Source organism: Ovis canadensis, chromosome X, assembly GCF_042477335.2.
Source record: "Ovis canadensis isolate MfBH-ARS-UI-01 breed Bighorn chromosome X, ARS-UI_OviCan_v2, whole genome shotgun sequence".
NCBI lineage: Eukaryota > Metazoa > Chordata > Mammalia > Artiodactyla > Bovidae > Ovis > Ovis canadensis.
The window spans coordinates 18,758,717-18,779,048 of NC_091727.1; positions in this window are offsets into that span (position 1 = coordinate 18,758,717).

The following is a 20,332-nucleotide window of genomic DNA, read 5'->3' on the forward strand; positions in this document are numbered from 1 at the left end:
TTGAAGAAAAAAGGAAAAGGCTATATAAAAAGTGTTGAGTTCTAAACTCTCAAGTGATAAAATGTAGATGATTCAATACTACTGACATATTTCTAACCCTGGTAGAATCCACCTTGTTCAGGAGGAGGGACACACACATGCACACACACACACACACTCACACACAGATACACTTTTATTTATATGCACATACACATTCACACACACCAGCCCTTGGCCATTCACACCAGGGCAATTAGCAGACACTCATATTCTGGGAGCCTTCAGGCTCAGAGCCAAGTTAAAAGACAGACCAAGTGCATAACTGCTCTGAGCACCAATCTATAAAGGTAATACCATTTCCAATGGAAATCAGAAATATGGTACCATTTAACTCAGATCTCCATGTGTGACTCCTTCTATAACCATCAAAATGCAAATCAGTCCTGCTTTAGCGCAGTAGACAGTAGAATGACAAAAACTATCCTGGCGCCAGTTCTACTCCCTCAGTAAGAAACTGTTGCATTAAGATTGCAAGGACACCATCAGAAGCACATATCTAATTCTTAGTTTGCTTCAGAGGCAACCATCAGTCTGCTTTCTGTCTCTATGGATTTGCCTGTTTTGGATATTTCATATAAATGGAATCATACAATATGTGACCTTTTTGTGTTTGGCTTCTCAGTGTAATATGCCTGGGCTTCATCCCTAAGGTAGTGTGTATCACTACTTTAACCACAGACACTTTTAACTCACTTGACATCCTCCTGTTCCCACTTCACCCTACAAACACACTGGATAGGAGCTTGTGGTCTTGAAACTGAGCCAGACTCTGTGGGGCCTTCCTGGCAACATACCCTCCATGTCTCCTACCTCTTGTTTATAAAAAGGATTTAGCCTCTTAGACCTTCCCCACGTTCCAAAGAGTATATTTAATCAGCGAAGTGAGAAAATGCAGAAACAACAACAATAGCAGTCAAGCAAGACAAAATTACAGCAGTTTAACCATAAAATGAAATCAAAGACCTTTAGTTCCTCCTTAAGGGTTATAGATAATATCCTGAGCCATACCTTGAATTGTTTCTGAGGATACTAAAACCATACCAAGGGTCAGAAAGTAACTGCATGCTGACCACAAGCATGTAGACCCCAGACTGGCTGGAACCAGAAGGTTGATGATGTTAACTTCCAATATACCACCCAGTTACCTCACCACAACCAATTAGAAGAATGTCCACGAGCTGATCATGCACCCTACAACCTTCAAACCTAATAATGTTGCTTTTAAAAACCCTTGCCTGAAAGCCATCAGTGGGTTCAGGTCTTTTGAGCATGAGCTACCCATTCTCCTTGCTTGGCCCTGCAATAAACACTGTCCTTTCCGTCACCCAACCCCATGTCAGTAGGTTGATTTTGCTGCACGTCAGGCAAGCAAACCCAAGTTTGGCTCAGTAACCATCTCTTCAGTCCTCTCCCACAGTTTTGTTCTTCTTTTTTTTAAATCAAGTGCCTCTTTGGGGAAAGGGTGGCTGTTTATTCAAGTATATGTGTGTCGTATCCCATAGACTTATTTAATAGTTTAAATGGACATAAGAAGAAAATACCCAAAGATAATCACGCTAAATAGCTATATCACTCTGGATATGTCACTTAATCTCTCTTACACTTAGTTTCTTCACAACGAGACTGGATCCAAGCCCTAAGAGTCATTGTAATGAAAATTGTATGATTCTTTTCCCCAGACATTCTGGCTTATTTGTTCCTTCATCTGTTACTCCGGAGAGCTACTTTTTCTCTGTGGTATATTAGAGTAAAACTGATACTGATGAACCACTGGGTGTGTGATCCTGGAGGTTATAAACCATAGCTTGGATGAGTTTACAATTCAACTGGGGCTGTGAAATAGATGAGCATGTGACAACAGGGATATTTATAGCCAGAGGACAAATCTTGTTAAGAGGGATTAAATATTCATTGTTGAGCAACATACGTACCCTGTAGAGAACCTGGTAGAAGTGCCAACAAGAAATATCAGTCTGCCCTCGTCTTCACGTGTCACTGCCCTCTTTGATTTGACCAGTCATCTGTGGGCCAAATGGCTACAGAATGCTTCTGGAAAGCAAGAGGCATTTTAAAATTAAAGTTTACCTAGCAGGTACACCAGACAGAACATTCTCTCTTGAATTTTAGTGCTCAATTTGTTTTTATTTGTTCTAAACTTTTATTATAAGACTTCAAACACACAGCAAAATTGAAAGAATTTTACCATAAACCCCTATATACCTACCTCCTAGGATCTACTGTCAACATTTTACTGTACTTGTTTTATTATATATTTATCCATCGTTCTATCCATTCATTGATCCATCTTTTTTTTTTAAAGGATTTTGAAGTAAATTACAGATGTCCTTATGCATGCCATTAGAATTTTAGGCTTTGTTTATCAGTTTTTCTGTTGATGTAAAATGTATATACAATGAAATATGGAAATCTTAAAGTATGCATTCATTGAGTTTTGACAGCTGCACACAACTGGTTAATCCAGAATGCTATCAAAGCAGATAATGTAGCATTTGTTTTTTATTTAATTTTTATTATAAATATGTTGTTCTCAAAAATGTGATAGCATGACTAGTTAAACTGAAAGGCTACAGTCACCTGCCCCTTCCTCTCAATCTCATCTGTCTGCTTCTCAAAGGCAACTACTTTCAAATCTTTTACCTACTTCTGGGAATTCTTTCTATATCCCTGTATAGAATGTTAATACTTCTATTTCTTAAGTTTTCAATTTTAGAATTTTCTCTTGGTTAGCTATTTGGAAGAATAGGATTTAGCTACCTCAAACAATTCCTTAAACATATGCTTTTTCTTCCCTCCACCCTGAATATATTTATAGCATGTATTTGGTTAAATTAATATGCAGTGTTTATATTATTTCAACTATGAAAATATTGCTCATAGTAGACAGTAGATATGATCACATTCTATATCCAAACTTTGTTTTTTTCCTAAGTTACTAATCACCTGTTTTTTGGTTGCTTTTAAAATATTGTTGTTGTTGTTCAGTCACTAAGTCATGTCTGACCCTTTGTGACCCCATGGACTGCAGCACTCCAGGATTCCCCATCCTTCATTATCTCCCAGAGTTTGTTCAATTCATTGACATTGAGTCGGTGATACCATCCAACCATCTTATCCTCTGTCATCCCCTTCTCCTCCTCCTTTCGATCTTACGCAGCATCAGGGTCTTTTTCAATGAGTTGGCTCTTCGCCTCAAGTGGCCAAAGTATTGGAGCCTCAGCATCAGTCCTTCCAATGAATATTCAGAGTTGATTTCCTTTAGGACTGACTGGTGTGATCTTGCAGTCCAAGGGACTCTCAAGAGTCTTCTCCAGCACCACAGTTCAAAAGCATCAATTCTTCTGTGCTCAGCCCTCTTTATGGTTCAACTCCCATATCTGTACATGACTACTGGAAAAACTATAGCTTTGACTGTATGGACCTTTGTTGGCAAAGTGATGCCTTTGCTTTTTAATACTTTCTGGGTATCTAGGTTTGTCAGAGCTTTCCTTCCAAGGAGCAAGCCTCTTTTAATTTCATGGCTGCAGTCACCATCCACAGTGACTTTTTGGGAGCCCAAGAAAATAAAACATCTGTCACTGTTCCACTTTTCCCCCGTTTATTTGCTGCGAAGTGATGGGACCAGATGCCATGATCTTTGTTTTTTTAAGGTAGAGTTTGAAGCCAACATTTTCACTCTCCTCTTTCACCCTCATCAAGAGGCTCTTTAGTTCCTCTTCACTTTCTGCCGTTAGAGCGGTATTATCTCCATATCTGAGGTTGTTGATATTTCTCCTGGCAATCTTGAATCCAGCTTGTGATTCATCTAGCCTGGCATTTCGCATGATGTATTCTGTGTAGAAGTTAAATAAGCAGGGTGACAATATACAGCCTTGTTGTACTCCTTTCCCAATTTTGAACCAGTCTGTTGTTCCATGTCCGGTTCTAACTGTTGATTCTTGGCCTGCATACAGGTTTCTCAGGAAGCAGGTGAGGTGGTATTTCCATCTCTTTAAGAATTGTCCATAGTTTGTCGTGATCCACACAGTCAAAAGCTTTAGTGTTGTCAGTGAACAGAAGTAGATGTTTTTCTGCAATTCCTTTGCTTTTTCTATGATGTTGGCAATGTGATCTCTGGTTCCTCTCTGCCTTTTCTAAATCCAGCTTGCACATCTGGAACGTGTCTCTCATCAGTTCATGTCTAAGCTCTCTAAGAAAACTTTCAAAATCTTTTCAATGTGGTTTAACACATTAAGTAGCACACCAGTTCCATTTTCTCTCAGAGGCATCATTCCAATCTTTACTATTTGTTCCCTAGGCCCTGAGGGCTGCCCTCAGGACCCTTCTTCACCTCTTCTGGCCCGTGTTGGATTTCTTATTTCTGGATCCTACATCTTCTTCATGGTTTCATCCCTCTTTTTGATGAAACACATCCTGCAGTAGTTTTTTGAACAGGTAAACTCTGAAAGTCAAGTCTTTTTATACCTCCCCTATCTAAAAGTGTGGTTTTTCTGATAGCTCAGTTGGTAACGAGTCCACCTGCAATGCTTGAGACCCCGGATCAATTCCTGGGTCAGGAAGATCCCCTGCAGACTGGAAAGGGTACCCACTCCAGTATTCTGGCCTGGAGAATTCCATGAACTGTATAGTCCATGGGGACAGTCCATGGGGTCACAAAAAGTTGGACATGACTGAGCAACTTTCGTTTTAAGGGATCTGAAAGTATTTTTATTCTAGCATCATATTCCAGTGATCATTTGTCTATCAGTTCAGTTCAGTTCAGTCGCTCAGTCGTGTCTGACTCTTTGCGACCCCATGAATCGCAGCATGCCAGGCCTCCCTGTCCATCACCACTCCCGGAGTTCACTCAAACTCATGTCCATCGAGTCAGTGATGCCATCTAGCCATCTCATCCTCTGTCGTCCCCTTCTGCCTTCAGACTTTCCCAGCATCAGGGTCTTTTCCAGTGAGTCAGCTCTTTACATCAGGTGGCCAAAGTATTGGAACTTCAGCTTCAGCGTCAGTCCTTCCAATGAATATTCAGGGTTGATTTCCTTGCAGTCCAAGGGACTCTCAAGAGTCTTCTTGAACACCACAGTTCAAAAGATTTAAAAAATATTTATTTATTTGGCTGTGCTGGGTCTTAGTTGCAGCATGTGGGATCTAGTTCCCTGACAGGGATGGAACCGAAGCCCCCTGCATTGGGAGCACAGAGTCTTAGCTACTGGACCACTAGGGAAGTCCCAGATTTTCAGTGTTTAGAAATATCTTCATTTGGCCTCCAGTCCTTTTTTTTTTTTTTAGGCAGAGCCAGGGCAGGGTAGGGGAAGGAATTCAGTTACTCACAGTGTTAAATGTTCACATTGAAATCAAATGAAACAAAATAAGGATAAAGTGAGACCTTGATTAATACATCATCCAGGAACAAAGCAGCTGAAAGCAGAGTGAAGTGGAGACTTATCAGAGTGCTCTTTTGACTCTGCCTAAGGCAGGCAGCAGGAGAGGAGATGTGACAGCACCCTCAGTTTCCTGCCAAGCTCTAGTGGGGCTTCAGTATTGCATGACTTTAGTGTCTCTATCTGCTCAGAGGCCAGACTTCTAGGCACTGAGCCATGGATGACAAGAGCTCATGGTCAAAGTTTGGAGATTTGAGACTTCTTTCTTTTTATAATGTCCTAGATGGGCTTCTTATTTGCCATCTGGGCTTCCCTGGTGGCTCAAAGGTTAAAGCGTCTGCCTGGAATGCAGAAGACCCGATCCCTGGATAGGGAAGATCCCCTGGAGAAGGAAACGGCAACCCACTCCAGTACTCTTGCCTGGAGAATCCCATGGAGGAAGGAGCCTGGTAGGTAGGCTACAGTCCATGGGGTCACAGAGAGTCGGACGTGACTGAGCGACTTCACTCATTCACTCACTCACTCATGGTACTGCTGCCACCTAGTGTTAAGCAGAAGAAAGTGTCTTACGACCGCCAGGAACAGTAAGACCATAAAATAATGCAAAAGCCACCTTTTTCTGGAGAAGCCAATGGCAACCCACTCCAGTACTCTTGCCTGGAAAATCCCATGGACAGATGAGCCGGGTAGGCTGCAGTCCATGGGGTGGCTAAGAGTCTGGCGCGACTGAGCGACTTCACTTTCACTTTTCACTTTCATACATTGGAGAAGGAAATGGCAACCCACTCCAGTGTTCTTGCCTGGAGAATCCCAGGGACAGAGGAGCCTAGTGGGCTGCCCTATGGGGTCGCACAGACTCGGACACGACTGCAGCGACTTAGCAGCAGTAGCAGCAGCACCTTTTCCTAACCCCTTCAGCCTGACTCTCCTCCATTCACAGGAATATATAAATAATCATTTCTGTGCCCAATCAGGACACTAGCAGAGTTCATAAAATCATAGGGGGAAAAGGTGAGGCTTAGCCAGATTGATCCTGTTCCAAAATAATTTCTTCAACCATCTACAGCCTAAGAGTTCCCAATGAAAGCTGTGAGGTTTGTTTTGGTTCGCTGAGTGTTTTCCTAGTAGGGACCTGGGGCAAGTGTTAAAACTAAAGATTATGTCAGCTTGAGTATACATTCTTAATTCTTACCTCTAGGGTAGTGCTATCCAACAGAAATATTATGCAAGCCACATATATGATTTTTAATTTTCTAGTTATCACATATTAAAATATAAATAGAAACATGAAGTTAATTAAATTTAATAATACATTTGCATTATTTAAAGAACATATTTAATTTTAATGTACTTAAAATAGACTATTTTGGTGCAGTTCAGTTCAGTAACTCAGTCATGTCCGACTCTTTGTGATCCCATGGACTGCAGCACACCAGGCCTCCCTGTCCATCACCAACTCCTAGAGCTTGCCCAAACTCATGTCCATTGAGTCGGTGATGCCATACAACCATCTCATCCTCTGTCATCCCCTTCTCCTCCTGCCTTCAATCTTTCCCAGCATCAGGGTCTTTTCCAGTGAGTCAGTTCTTTGCATCAGGTGGCCAAAATACTGGAGTTTCAGCTTCAGCATCAGTCCTTCCAATGAATATTCAGGACTGATTTCCTTTAGGAAGGACTGGTTCGATCTCCTTGCTGTCCAAGGATCTCTCCAGAGTCTTCTCCAATGCCACAGTTCAAAAGCATCGATTCTTTGATGCTCAGCTTTCTTTATAGTCCAACTCTCAATCCGTACATGATGACTGGAAATAATAGGATTAACTGGTTCTTATTTGGAAGACCTAACGGGTTCACCCCTAATGGCACTCAGCATAAAATGGGGGTGCAGACCTGTGCAATGACAGCTGAGACTAAGCTAGTGAAATGTTTCTCTTAGAGCCAGGGCCCGCTTCTCCCAGGGGGGTGACTCTGGGTTTGTGACCAGCAGGGGTGGCCTGTCTGTATTATATTTGTGGTATCTGGTTGAAGTGTTCCGTCTACAAACCTGACCCAAGCAATATCACAGAAGAGGGGCAGGCCAAGATTGTCTGGGTCCTGCGGGGTGTGTTGGAGAGGAGTGTACGGTCAGGCCCCCCAAGATGCCTGTTGTTTTGCTCTGTCCCTCCCCTGCCCAACCAGTGCCTGCTTCACCTGTACCCTACACACAAGACTCACCTTCCTAGTTCTTTCCCCAGACCCCAGCTGGTGATTATTCTTATCAAAAGGGTTATGAGGAGAGGGGCCCCCTACTGTTTTTCCTGGTAACTAATGAGCCCACCTGATGTCAATTTTGGCTGTAATGGGCACCCTCCCCCTCTCCCGAGGAGTGAAGCCTGCCACCATGCCCTGCCTCCCATCACCCCACATGGTGGGGTGCTCCCCCAGGACCTTGCTTCAGACAGGTAGGCTCCCCCATCCATTAAACCGTGATGTCTCCTTCGTGCACTCCGGGCTCTTTCTTTGGTCTTGAAGCTGGGTACATTTAGGGATTATAGGCCTGCGGGGTGCAGGCCAACACCACCCAAAAGCCCTCCCATTCCATCCCCACCCCTAGCTTGTAGAACATCTTTTGGTTCATACTTCCCCTCTTTGTGAAATCAGTATGTTTGGGCGCTTCCTTTTTTTTTCAGAAGAGCTGCAACAAGTCCCTGTGAGGGTTCAGAAGGCAGCTCCTCAGCAGCCACACCCCCTCGAACATGTACATTGTTCCATGTACAGGTCTCATGGTTGCTTCTTGACGTGGTTTCTCAGGAGACAGGTAAGGTGGTCTTGGTATTCCCATGTCTTCAAGAATTTTCCAGATTGTTGTGATCCACACAGTTAAAGGCTTTAGCATAGTCATGAAGCAGATGTTTTTCTAGAATTCCCTTGCTTTCTCTCTGATCCAACAGATGTTGGCAATTTGATCTCTGGTTCCTCTGCCTTTGATCTCTGTTTCCTCTTCCTGCAGCTTGTACATCTGGAATTCTCAGTTCAAATAGTGCTGAAGCCCAGCTTGAAGGATTTTGAGCATAACCTTACTAGCATGTGAAATAAGCACAATTATACAGGAGTTTGAACATTCTTTGGCATTGCCCTTCTTTGCAACTGGAATGAAAACTGACCTTTTCCAGTCCTGTGGCCACTGCTGAGCTTTCCAAATTTGCTGACATATTGAGTGCAGCACTTTAACAACATCACCTTTTAGGACTTTAACTAGCTCAGCTCAAATTCCATCACCTCCACTAGCTTTATTCATAGTAATGCTTCCTAAGGCCTACGAGATTTCACACTCCAAGATATCTGGCTCTTAGGTGAATGACCATACCATTGTGGTTGTCTGGATGGTTAAGACCCTTTTTGTACAATTCTGTGTAGTCTTGCCAGCTCTGGTTAATCTCTTCTGCTTCTGTTAGTTCCTTACCGTTTTTGTCCTTTATGGTGCCCATTCTTGCATGCAATGTTCCCTCGATATCTCCAGTTTTCTTGAAGAGATGTCTAGTCTCTCCCATTCTCTTGGTTTCCTCTACTACTTTGCACTGTTCACTGAAGAAGGCCTTCTTATCTATTCTTGCTCTTCTCTGGAACTGTATCACCATGTGATTAAATTAAGCATGGTCTTTGACCCCTACATAGGCACAGGGCACCATGAGACCTCTAAGGAAGAGTGTCCATCTCAACCAGTAAGCATGGGCAGGGAAGGAGGAGGACTTTCTGAAAGAAGGGGCATGAGCCTCAGCTGTATCCTAAAGGGAGAGGAGGCCAAGAGGAGGAGGAATGGTATTCCAGGTCCAGGAAACAGGACGAGCAAGGCCTGGAGGCTCCTGTATGCAAGAATTTAAGAAGTGGTATATTTCAGTCAGAGCATCAAGAGACATAGAGAAGGTTAAAGGAAAAGTTGGAGAAGGAAATGGCAACCCACTCCAGTATTCTTGCCTAGGGAATCCCATGGACAGAGGAGCCTGGTAGGCTGCTGTCCATAGGGTTGCACAGAGTTGGACATGACTGAAGCGACTTAGCATGCATGCATGCATTGGAGAAGGACATGGCAACCCATTCCCGTATTCTTGCCTGGAGAATCCCAGGGACAGAGGAGCCTGGTGGGCTGCCGTCTATGGGGTCTCACAGGGTCGGACATGACTGAAGTGACTTAGCAGCAGCAGCAGAGGAAAAGTTTGCGACTCAGAGTCTGTGTCACCGAGGTGGCATATGCTCTCTTCTCAAGCTTGGGCTTTATCCTTAAGGCAACTGGAAGCCATTGAAAGACTTCCAAACAATGTGATAGGAGCAGATGTATCACATGGACCATCAGTTAATGCAGAGGGGAGAGGCGGCTTTGCTAGTAGTCCAGGTAGAGGGGGTGGTGAGCTCCAGTAATGGGGGCCATTGGAGGACAGATAGAAATGGAGAAACAGTCATATGATAAAATCAATGGGACTCCAGGGCTAACTGGGGCAGGGTCTGGGAGATGGTGCTGTGGAGGCTGGTTCTCTAAGGGATTGTGTGCTTGGTGGCATCTCCATCTGGGACACAGGAGGATTTAAGTGGAGCCTGCCCTGAAGGGAAGAAGATGTGCTCAGGCTGAGTCTTAGTAGTGAGAGGCTGGAGATGATGTCCCCCTGGATGAAATCATTTTCCATATTCTTTTAAAGAAAGCAGCCAGTGTAGGTCACACTTCAGAATCGTTTCTTTGTTTTTTAAATAAAAGGGTTAAAATGAAAGATTTGGATACGCGAAGGATCTAGCTCCAATTTTTCAGAAATTATGGCATGTAAGTTTCCTCATTGCCTAAGAAGTCAGGTGAGGTATTGCTGTGCTATAAATATGCCTGCACAGGGAGTGAATTACATTAGATGGGCAGCATGTCCATCGATTGTTTCTGACTCTTCGGTACTTTCTGAGTCTTTTATGCATCTGAATCTCTAGAAAACTGTTTTGGAGAAGCTTTGGCCTTAGCTCAGCCTTTCAATGACTTGCTTGAGGGCAGAGGTGAATGCAGTCATCTTCTTAGAACACAAGTGGATTTCCTAGAAAAAGAGCAGCAGGGAACACCATGAACAGAATTGCCTCATGCTCTTGGGACAATCTATTCAGCACCCAGGTCACTTGAGAAAAGAAACCCAAATCCACATCCAAAAAGTGAAGAGAGAGGGAATGTCAGAATTCTCAGAGCCTCTTAGTGCTTTTGCTACTTGAGTCCATTTCAATCTTCACCACAAACCACTGGGTAATGAAAATGGAGTTTACACACTTCTTTTCACAATATTATGGGATGTAGAAAGTCTAAATGAATTTGTTAGCATCCTTATTGGTGGTTTTTTACATTTGGTGACCTTCAGTGAGATGTTTGAAAAGTCCGTCAACCTCTTGGACTTACTACCAGCATGAACCCCCAAATCGACCCAATAGGTTGTATTCCACATGTGGAGCCCTGCAGACTCCCTGCTTGTGCTTTTCTTTTGTTAGGTTGCCTGAAGTGGAACTAGAATTCAAAGAGTAAGTTCCCGTGTAACTGTCACTCGGGGGTACTGAGGACTTTCTAAGTGCTAGTCACTATAGTAACTCCTTTGCAAACTCATTTACACTCCCGCACAATCCCACTTCACAGATGAGAGTGTGGGGGCATACAGAGGGTCAGTGAGTTATCCAGAGCCACAGCGGAGAGGCGGAAGAACTGAGATTCAAACACAGAACTCTGGAGCCTGCATTTTTTTAATTACTTTTTTATCTTTATTTATTTGGCTGCACCAGGACTTGTTGTGGCACTTGAAATCTTGGATCTTAGTTTCCTCAGGTGAGGTCCAGTTCCCCCACTGGGGATTGGCCCCCTGCATTGAGAGTGTGGAGTCTTAGCCCTTGGGCCACCAGGGAAGTCCGGCCCCCATTTGATTTTGACACATGCCCTAGGCATTGGGCCGCTCACCCAGAGTGAAGTCTACATCAGGCCAAATAAAGACAGAGCCTGAGAATGGGGCTTTTAAGGGAGCTGTCAGCTCAAATAGTAACACTTGAGAATAGTTTTTACAGTTCTTTGCCTAACTCTTGTCTTGTTCTTAAACTATATGAAAATAGCAATGATAGTTATTTTAAAGCTGTATCTTATAACTTTAGCTGTAGTGACTATGATCTGTTAATTACCATTACCATTAATATACCATTACTAGATGCAGAAGCCAAGAATTTCTTAATTTTTATTAAAATATAGTGTTGTCAAAATGTTGAGTTGCATCATTCCTAGTAATCTGAATGGTGTACTAGAAAGTTCACCTCCTCAAATATCTTTTCCTTATGTGATGGATGACAGTTTAAGGTTAAATAATCTCCAGAATGCTTACCTGATACAACGTCTTATTCTCTGCATCAGTTATGTTCAGTTGCTCAGTCATGTCTGACTCTCTGTGACCCCATGGACTGCAGCACACTAGGCCTCCCTGTCCATCACCAACTCCTGGAGTTTACTCAAACTCATATCCATAGAGTTGGTGATGCCATCCAACCATCTCATCCTCTGTTGTCCCCTTCTCCTGCCTTCAGTCTTTCCCAGCATCAGGGTCTTTTCCAGTGAGTCAGTTCTTTGCATCAGGCAGCCAAAGCATTGGAGTTTCAGCTTCAGCATCAGTCCTTCCAATGAATATTCAGGACTGATTTCCTTTAGGATGCACTGGTTGGATATCCTTGCTGTCCAAGGAACATTCTAGAGTCTTCTCCAACACCACAGTTCAAAAGCATCAATTCCTTGGCACTCAGCTTTCTTTATAGTCCAACTCTCACATCCATACATGACCACTGGAAAAACCATACCTTTGACTAGATGGACCTTTGTTGGCAAAGTAATCTCTCTGCTTTTTAATATGCTGTGTAGGTTGGTCACAGCTTTTAAGTTTAATCATGCCCCACTTGTTTACTTTCTTTTGCCCAGTTTTGATTGATGTCTTTATTAACCCTTTTAATTTTAACTGTGTGTAATTACATTTCAGGTTGTCTTTTATAAGCAGCACATAATCATATTTTGTTTCTAGCCTAGTCTGAGCAAGACTTTATTCCAGAGTGTAAAACATTTCCTATTAGCATAAGAATTGATGCATTTCCTCCTATTTCTGGAATCTTTTTCATACTCTCTTTTCGGCTCATTTGCTATATTTTCTACATTTTCTTCTCACTTGCCATTGTTTTCTTTCTTTTTTTTTTTTTGGTGATAATTTGAAAGGTGGTTCTTAATTCTAGTAGTGATTGCCTTTAAGTTCATTAGGTGTAACCCTTAAACTATGCTTCTTCGATTGTCAAAATGAAGAGCAAATGAGTAATTTTTTTATATCACCCATTTAAGAATTAATAGGCTTCATTTTTGTTTGTCTTGTTTTGCTTTTACATCCACAAATTCTCATCTTTACTAATGTAATCTAGGGTCACAAAACTTCTCCATCCATGGCATTTTCCAGGCAAGAATACTGGAGTGGGTTGCCATTTCCTTCGCCAGCGAATCTTCCCAAACCAGGGATCAATCCCAGGTCTCCTGCATTGCAGGCAGACTCCTCACCCTCTGAGCCACCAGGGAAGTCAATTTATTATATAAATGTTCTTTTTCAAGATGTGGCTTTGGATTTTGCATTCAACTTTGTGATCATATTTCCAACAATTATTTTCATTAAACTGAATATTTAATTGACTTTCTACTTTGCTGCCAACCTCTTTATGGTGTGGTACAATGTCTTCCACTATAGATTGCAGATAAGAATTACCTGGAGATTGTTTTTTATAAATTCACATTCCCTGATTCTACCTCCCATGTAGATATGGTGATTGTGTGCATCTAGCACAACTTTTGCATGACCCTTCTCTGGCTTCAGCCTTATTGTACTCTGACGATTGTAGCCTGAATTGCTGCAGGGGAAGTTGTGGGAGAAAGGGTAGGGGAGGAGGGAAAGGGAGGACTTCAAGAAAGGGTTTCCTAGGAGGAGGAAGAATTCCTAATATTCCAATAAGTCCAAAAGATGCTGAAAGCTTCTCTTTACAGTCACCCCCACCACCCTTATCTCCAATCCCCAGTTAAGAACTGAAGATTGAGAGAAAGGTTTGAGAACTGATTTTGAAACAGGAGGTTAGAGGGCAGGGCACAACCTTTAAAAGAATGACAGAGCCCGAGGACATGAAATAAACTGATTAAAAACCAACTATGTTCAAGATGGTGGATAAGTTGACTTCCAGTCGACCTTGAGCCTCAGTATCAGTTCAGTTCAGTTTCAGTTCAGTCCCTCAGTCGTATCCAACTCTTTGCGATCCCATGAATCGCAGCACACCAGGCCTCCCTGTCCATCACCATCTCCCGGAGTTCACTCAGACTCACGTCCATGGAGTCTGTAATGCCATCCAGCCATCTCATCCTGGGTCGTCCCCTTCTCCTCCTGCCCCCAGTCCCTCCCAGCATCAGAGTCTTTTCCAATGAGTCAACTCTTCTCATGAGGTGGCCAAAGTACTGGAGCTTCAGCTTTAGCATCATTCCTTCCAAAGAAATCCCAGGGTTGATCTCCTTCAGAATGGACTGGTTGGATCTCCTTGCAGTCCAAGGGACTCTCAACAGTCTTCTCCAGCACCACAGTTCAAAAGCATCAATTCTATTATAAACAGAGCTGCAATGAACATTGGGGTACATGTGTCTCTTTCAATTCTGGTTTCCTCGATGTGTATGCCCAGCAGTGGGATTGCTGGGTCATAAGGGAGCTCTATTTGCAATTTTTTAAGGAATCTCCACACTGTTTTCCATAGTGGCTGTACTAGTTTGCATTCCCACCAACAGTGTAAGAGGGTTCCCTTTTCTCCACATCCTCTCCAGCATTTATTGCTTGTAGACTTTTGGATCACAGCCATTCTGACTGGTGTGAAATGGTACCTCATTGTGGTCTTGATTTGCATTTCTCTGATAATGAGTGATGTTGAGCATCTTTTCATGTGTTTGTTAGCCATCTGTATGTCTTTGGAGAAATGCCTATTTAGTTCTTTGGCCCATTTTTTGATTGGGTCGTTTATTTTTCTGGAGTTGAGCTGCAGAAGTTGCTTGTATATTTTTGAGATTAGTTGTTTGTCAGTTGCTTCATTTGCTATTGTTTTCTCCCATTCAGAATGCTGTCTTTTCACCTTACTTATAGTTTCCTTTGTTGTGCAGAAGCTTTTAATTTTAATTAGATCCCATTTGTTTATTTTTGCTTTTATTTCCAGAATTCTGGGAGGTGGATCATAGAGGATCCTGCTGTGATGTATGTGCTGTTTATAATAGCCAGGACATGGAAACAACCTAGATGTCCATCAGCAGATGAATGGATAAGAAAGCTGTGGTACATATACACAATGGAGTATTACTCAGCCATTAAAAAGAATACACTTGAATCAGTTCTAATGAGATGGATGAAACTGGAGCCGATTATACAGAGTGAAGTAAGCCAGAAAGAAAACACCAATACAGTATACTGACACATATATACGGAATTTAGAAAGATGGTAATGATGACCCTGTATGCAAGACAGCAAAAGAGACACAGATGTATAGAATGGACTTTTGGACTCTGAGGGAGAGGGAGAGGGTGGGATGATTTGGCAGAATGGCATTGAAACATGTATACTATCATGTAAGAAACAAAGTGCCAGTCTATGTTCGATACAGGATACAGGATGCTTGGGGCTGGTGCATGGGGATGATCCAGAGAGATGATATGGGGTGGGAGGTGGGAGGGGGATTCAGGATTGGGAGCTTGTATACACCCGTGGTGGATTCATGTCAATGTATGGCAAAACCAATACAGTATTGTAAAGTAAAATAAGGTAAAAAAAAAAAAAGGCATCAATTCTTCGGCGCTCAGCCTTCTTCACAGTCCAACTCTCACATCCATACATGACCACAGGAAAAACCATAGCCTTGACTAGACGGACTTTAGTCGGCAAAGTAATGTCTCTGCTTTTGAATATACTATCTAGGTTGGTCATAACTTTTCTTCCAAGGAGTAAGTGTCTTTTAATTGCATGACTGCAGTCACCATCTGCAGTGATTTTGGAGCCCCCCAAAATAAAGTCTGACACTGTTTCCACTGTTTCCCCATCTATTTCCTATGAAGTGATGGGACCAGATGCCATGATCTTCGTTTTCTGAATGTTGAGCTTTAAGCCAACTTTTTTGCTCTCCTCTTTCACTTTCATCAAGAGGCTTTTTAGCTCCTCTTCACTTTCTGCCATAAGGGTGGTGTCATCTGCATATCTGAGGTTATTGATATTTCTCCCAGCAATCTTGATTCCAGCTTGCGTTTCTTCCAGTCCAGCATTTCTCCTGATGTATTCTGCATATAAGTTAAATAAGCAGGTTGACAATATACAGCCTTGACGTACTCCTTTTCCTATTTGGAACCAGTCTGTTGTTCCATGTCCGGTTCTAACTGTTGCTTCCTGACCTGCATACAGATTTCTCAAGAGGTAGGTCAGGTGGTCTGGTATGCCCATCTCTTTCAGAATTTGCCACAGTTTATTGTGATCCACACAGTCAAAGGCTTTGGCATAGTCAATAAAGCAGAAATAGATGTTTTTCTGGAACTCTCTTGCGTTTTCCATAATCTCTGGTTCCTCTGCCTTTTCTAAAACCAGCTTGAACATCAGGAAGTTCACAGTTCACGTATTGCTGAAGCCTGGCTTGGAGAATTTTGAGCATTACTTTACTAGCATGTGAGATGAGTGCAATTATGCAGTAGTTTGAGCATTCTTTGGCATTGCCTTTCTTTGGGATTGGAATGAAAACTGACCTTTACCAGTCCTGTGGCCACTGCTGAGTTTTCCAAATTTGCTGGCCCAATGAGTGCAGCACTTTCATAGCATCATCTTTCAGGATTTGAAAGAGCTCAACTGGAATTCCATCACCTCCACTAGCTTTGTTCATAGTGAGCATCAGTTTAAGCTTGCTATAACACATCAGCATGGTCAATGACATACCCACAGGCACCAGAGTTCCAAGGCCCACCAGAAAGACAAAAAGTGAGCAGTGGCCCAATTCCTGGAAATCCCCACCCTTCCCCAAAATAGCTAGAATACTCCTCCTACTCATTCAGTTCAGTGACTATTTGCGACCCCATGGACTGCAGCACAACAGCCTTCCCTGTCCATCACATTAGCCTATGAAATTCAGTTCAGTTCAGTCACTCAGTCGTGTCCAACTCTCTGTGACCCCAAGGACTGCAGCACGCCAGGCCTTCCTGTCCATAACCAACTCCTGGAGGTTACTCAAACTCATGTCCATCAGGTTGGTGACACCATCCAACCATCTCATTCTCTATTGTCCCCCTCTCCTCCCACCTTCAATCTTTCCCAGCATCAGGGTCTTTTCCAATGAATCGGTTCTTTGCATCAAGTGGCCAAAGTATTGGAGCTTCAGCATCAGTCCTTCCAATGAATATTCAGGACTGATTTGCTTTAGAATGGACTGGTTGGCTCTCCTTCCTGTCCAAGGGACCCTTACAGTCTTCTCCAACACCACAGTTCAAAGCATCAGTTCTTTGGCACTCAGCTTTCTTTATAGTCCAACTCTGACATCCATACATGACTACTAGAAAAATCATAGCTTTGAGTAGACGGACGTTTGTTGGCCAAGTAATCTCTCTGATTTTTAATATGCTATCTAGTTTGGGCATAGCTTTTCTTCCAAGGAGCAAGCAGGTTTTAATTTCATGGCTGCAGTCAGCATCTGCAGTGATTTTGGAGCCCAGAAAAATAAAATCTCTCAACTTTTTCCATTGTTTCCCCATCTTTTGCCATGAAGTGATGGGACTGGATGTCATGATCTTAGTTTTCTGAATGTTGAGCTTTAAGCTAACTTTTTCACTCTCCTCTTTCACTTTCATCAAGAAGCTCTTTAGTTCTTCTTCACTTTCTGCTATAAGGGTGGTGTCATCTGCATATCTGAGGTTATTGATATTTCTCCCAGAAATCTTGATTCCAGCTTGTACTTCATCCAGCCCAGCATTCTGCATGATGTACTCTGCATAAAAGTTGAATAAGCAGGGTGACAATATACAGCCTTGATGTACCCCTGTCCCGACTTGAAATCAGTCTCTTTTTCCATGTCCAGTTCTAACTGTTACTTCTTGACCTACATACAGATTTCTCAGGAGGCAGGTAAGGTGATCTGGTATTCCCATTTCTTTAAGAATTTTCCGCAGTTTGTTGTGATCCACACAGTCAAAAGCTTTGGTGTAGTCAATGAAGCATAAGTCGATGTTTTTCTGGAACTGTCTTACTTTTTCTCTGATCCAACTGATCTTGGCAACTTGATCTCTGGTTCCTCTGCCTTTTCTAAATCCAGCTTTAACATCTGAAAGTTGTTGTATTCTGTACATCATAAACTGTTGAAACCTGGCATGGAGGATTTTGAGAATTACTTTGCTAGCGTGTGAGATGAGTGCAATTGTGCAGTACTTTGAACATTCTTTGGCATTGCCTTTCTTTGGGATTGGAATGAAAACTGACCTTTTCCAGCCCTGTGGCCACTGCAGAGTTTTCCAAATTTGCTGACATATTGAGTGTAGCATTTTGACAGCATCATCTTTTAGGATTTGAAATAGCTATTGTCAATGAAAAAAAGTTGTACAACTTGAGAGTTGTGGGTTAAGTTTTACTGGGGGCAAAATGAGGACTGCAGCCCAGGAGGCAGCATCTCAGATAGCTCTCAGAGACTGCTCCAAAGCGGCAGTGGGGAAAAGTCAATATATAAGGTTTTGGTGAAGGGAGTTCAATGCCATGAATCATTCACTTTACAAAAGATTTTTGTGAGTCATGAGGATCTGACATCACCCTGAAGGGCTTTAGTGCTTCTCTAGATATGAGCAGATGCAAGGATGGAGATCATAAAATCTGTTCCTAAAAACATCCAACTATCTGAAGACCTGTCCCACCAGATTGCCTGGAGCACAGAGTGCCCACTCCACCCTGAACTCCCTCAGGGATTGTTGAAGGTCAACAGGTACGGCAGCATGGGGTTCAGTCTGTGTAGATGCAGATGGCAAATGCCTTTGTGTTCAGTCATTGGCAGTGCTCTTGGTAAGTGCCAATTTGTAGTTGACACAGCCCCCTTGTGGTCATAAATCCGACCACACTTTGGGGGGCATTTCATGACCATTTTTTCCCGTGTTGCTGGGAAGGCTCATTCCCAGTTCTGAAGAAGGTTTCTGTTGATAAGACACTCAATGTGCTATTACCGGACTAGGTCTTAATAGTCAAAGATCTCTGGACACCCGTCTTCTAGTTATGGTCCAGGAAAGTATTCCCTCTCATTGCATCTTTTCATACCTAGTGTTACACTATTACAATCATTGACCATTTATCGAGCTATATACATTTGATCAACTGCCTCAAGTCTAGTCATCATTTTCGTTGGAGGCTCAGTCATACACTTGATAATATAAGAAATAATAATCTTGTGAAACAAGCAAAATACAAATGGTATAGTGAATAACATTAGTGGAATTAAAAGTAAATATTTTAGCCATGAGGCTCCCACACCAAACCAGTTTTTTTCTTTTTTAAAGATCATCAAGACTAGGGAATGGGTCGCTTAAAGCAGAAATCTGATTTTTCAGATGGTTCATGAAACATGTTACATTAAAGTATTTCTCAAGTATGAAAATATAGCATTCACTTTGAATTATAGCACAGGTATCTTCCCGAAATGCTGTAAGGTGTCAAGGGCCTTGCAGTTGTGTAGCACTGCCTTTCTCATCATAGAGATCTCTGAATTCAATAGGCTAATAGCCCGGTTACTAGCATTTAAAAGCTTATGAAAGCTGTTAAGGCTTCAATATGGTCAATTACATCCTCCAACCCCGTTGAAGGGGCACACACACAACACACAAGCTGCTAAATGGTCATGCCAGTAGAATACAGATCTTTGACCCACTGGAATCATACCAATGGTAGATTGGTTGGGGTTACCTCTAATTTATTAACATGTATGACCTTAAATTCATGGGAATCCCAGGCTACACCTTTGTATCCATCCCTGTAGATGTCAGGCCATAAATTAGTGCCACAAATCCACTGAGTTCCATCCCAATCACTCTCTCTAAGAGTAGTAATAGGCATAGTTCATAAAGCACCCAGCCTTGTCTCATAATTACCAGGTTGATCATTTTTAGTATGATTTAACCATTTCCAGCATAGAGGAGCCCTTAAACTTAAATGACCATAGCCTGGTTTTACCATGTAGATCCACCCTATAATTGTGAGAGTTTTCCTTTTACTAGATGAGAGGTTAATTTTTTCTATTGAGACTTAGCTTGTCACCCTGCTGGAGTTTGAATGACCCTAAGAGAAGACTTAAATCTATGGACAGCATCAGAGCAGGTATTATTAATTGGCCATGTGAGAGGATCTCATTTAGTAATATCATGAATAGATAGAACAGGACTGAACACTCATCTAAAATAAATTTCCTAAAGAGTATCCAGTCAGAGCCCTAGGGAACAGAAATCCACCAAGGTAACCCAGAAATACTAGGCACAGGTATTTGGCCACAACCCAACAATTGGATTGAGTTTTAAACTAGCATAGAATCGTGTCCATGATAGAAAACATTTGGTTGATAGTCTTGGGTCCAAGGGATCAAGAAAACATTGTAAATGATGGTAAAAGTCAGATCAGCATCTTGGGCAGGCAGTCTACTTCTGATGTTGTCTTCTCATCCTCATGTATTATAGTTTCCTCTGTTTGAGCTTTGTTTTAAGGTGAGTTTGAGGTCAGCAGGCCCCTCTGTAGAGGAGCCCAGCTTAGGGGCCTTTGGAAGTGGGAGTTAACACAAGAGTCAATTTCCCTTCAGTTTCACTGGGCATGAGCTAGTGAAGAGTACCTGATAGAAAGGT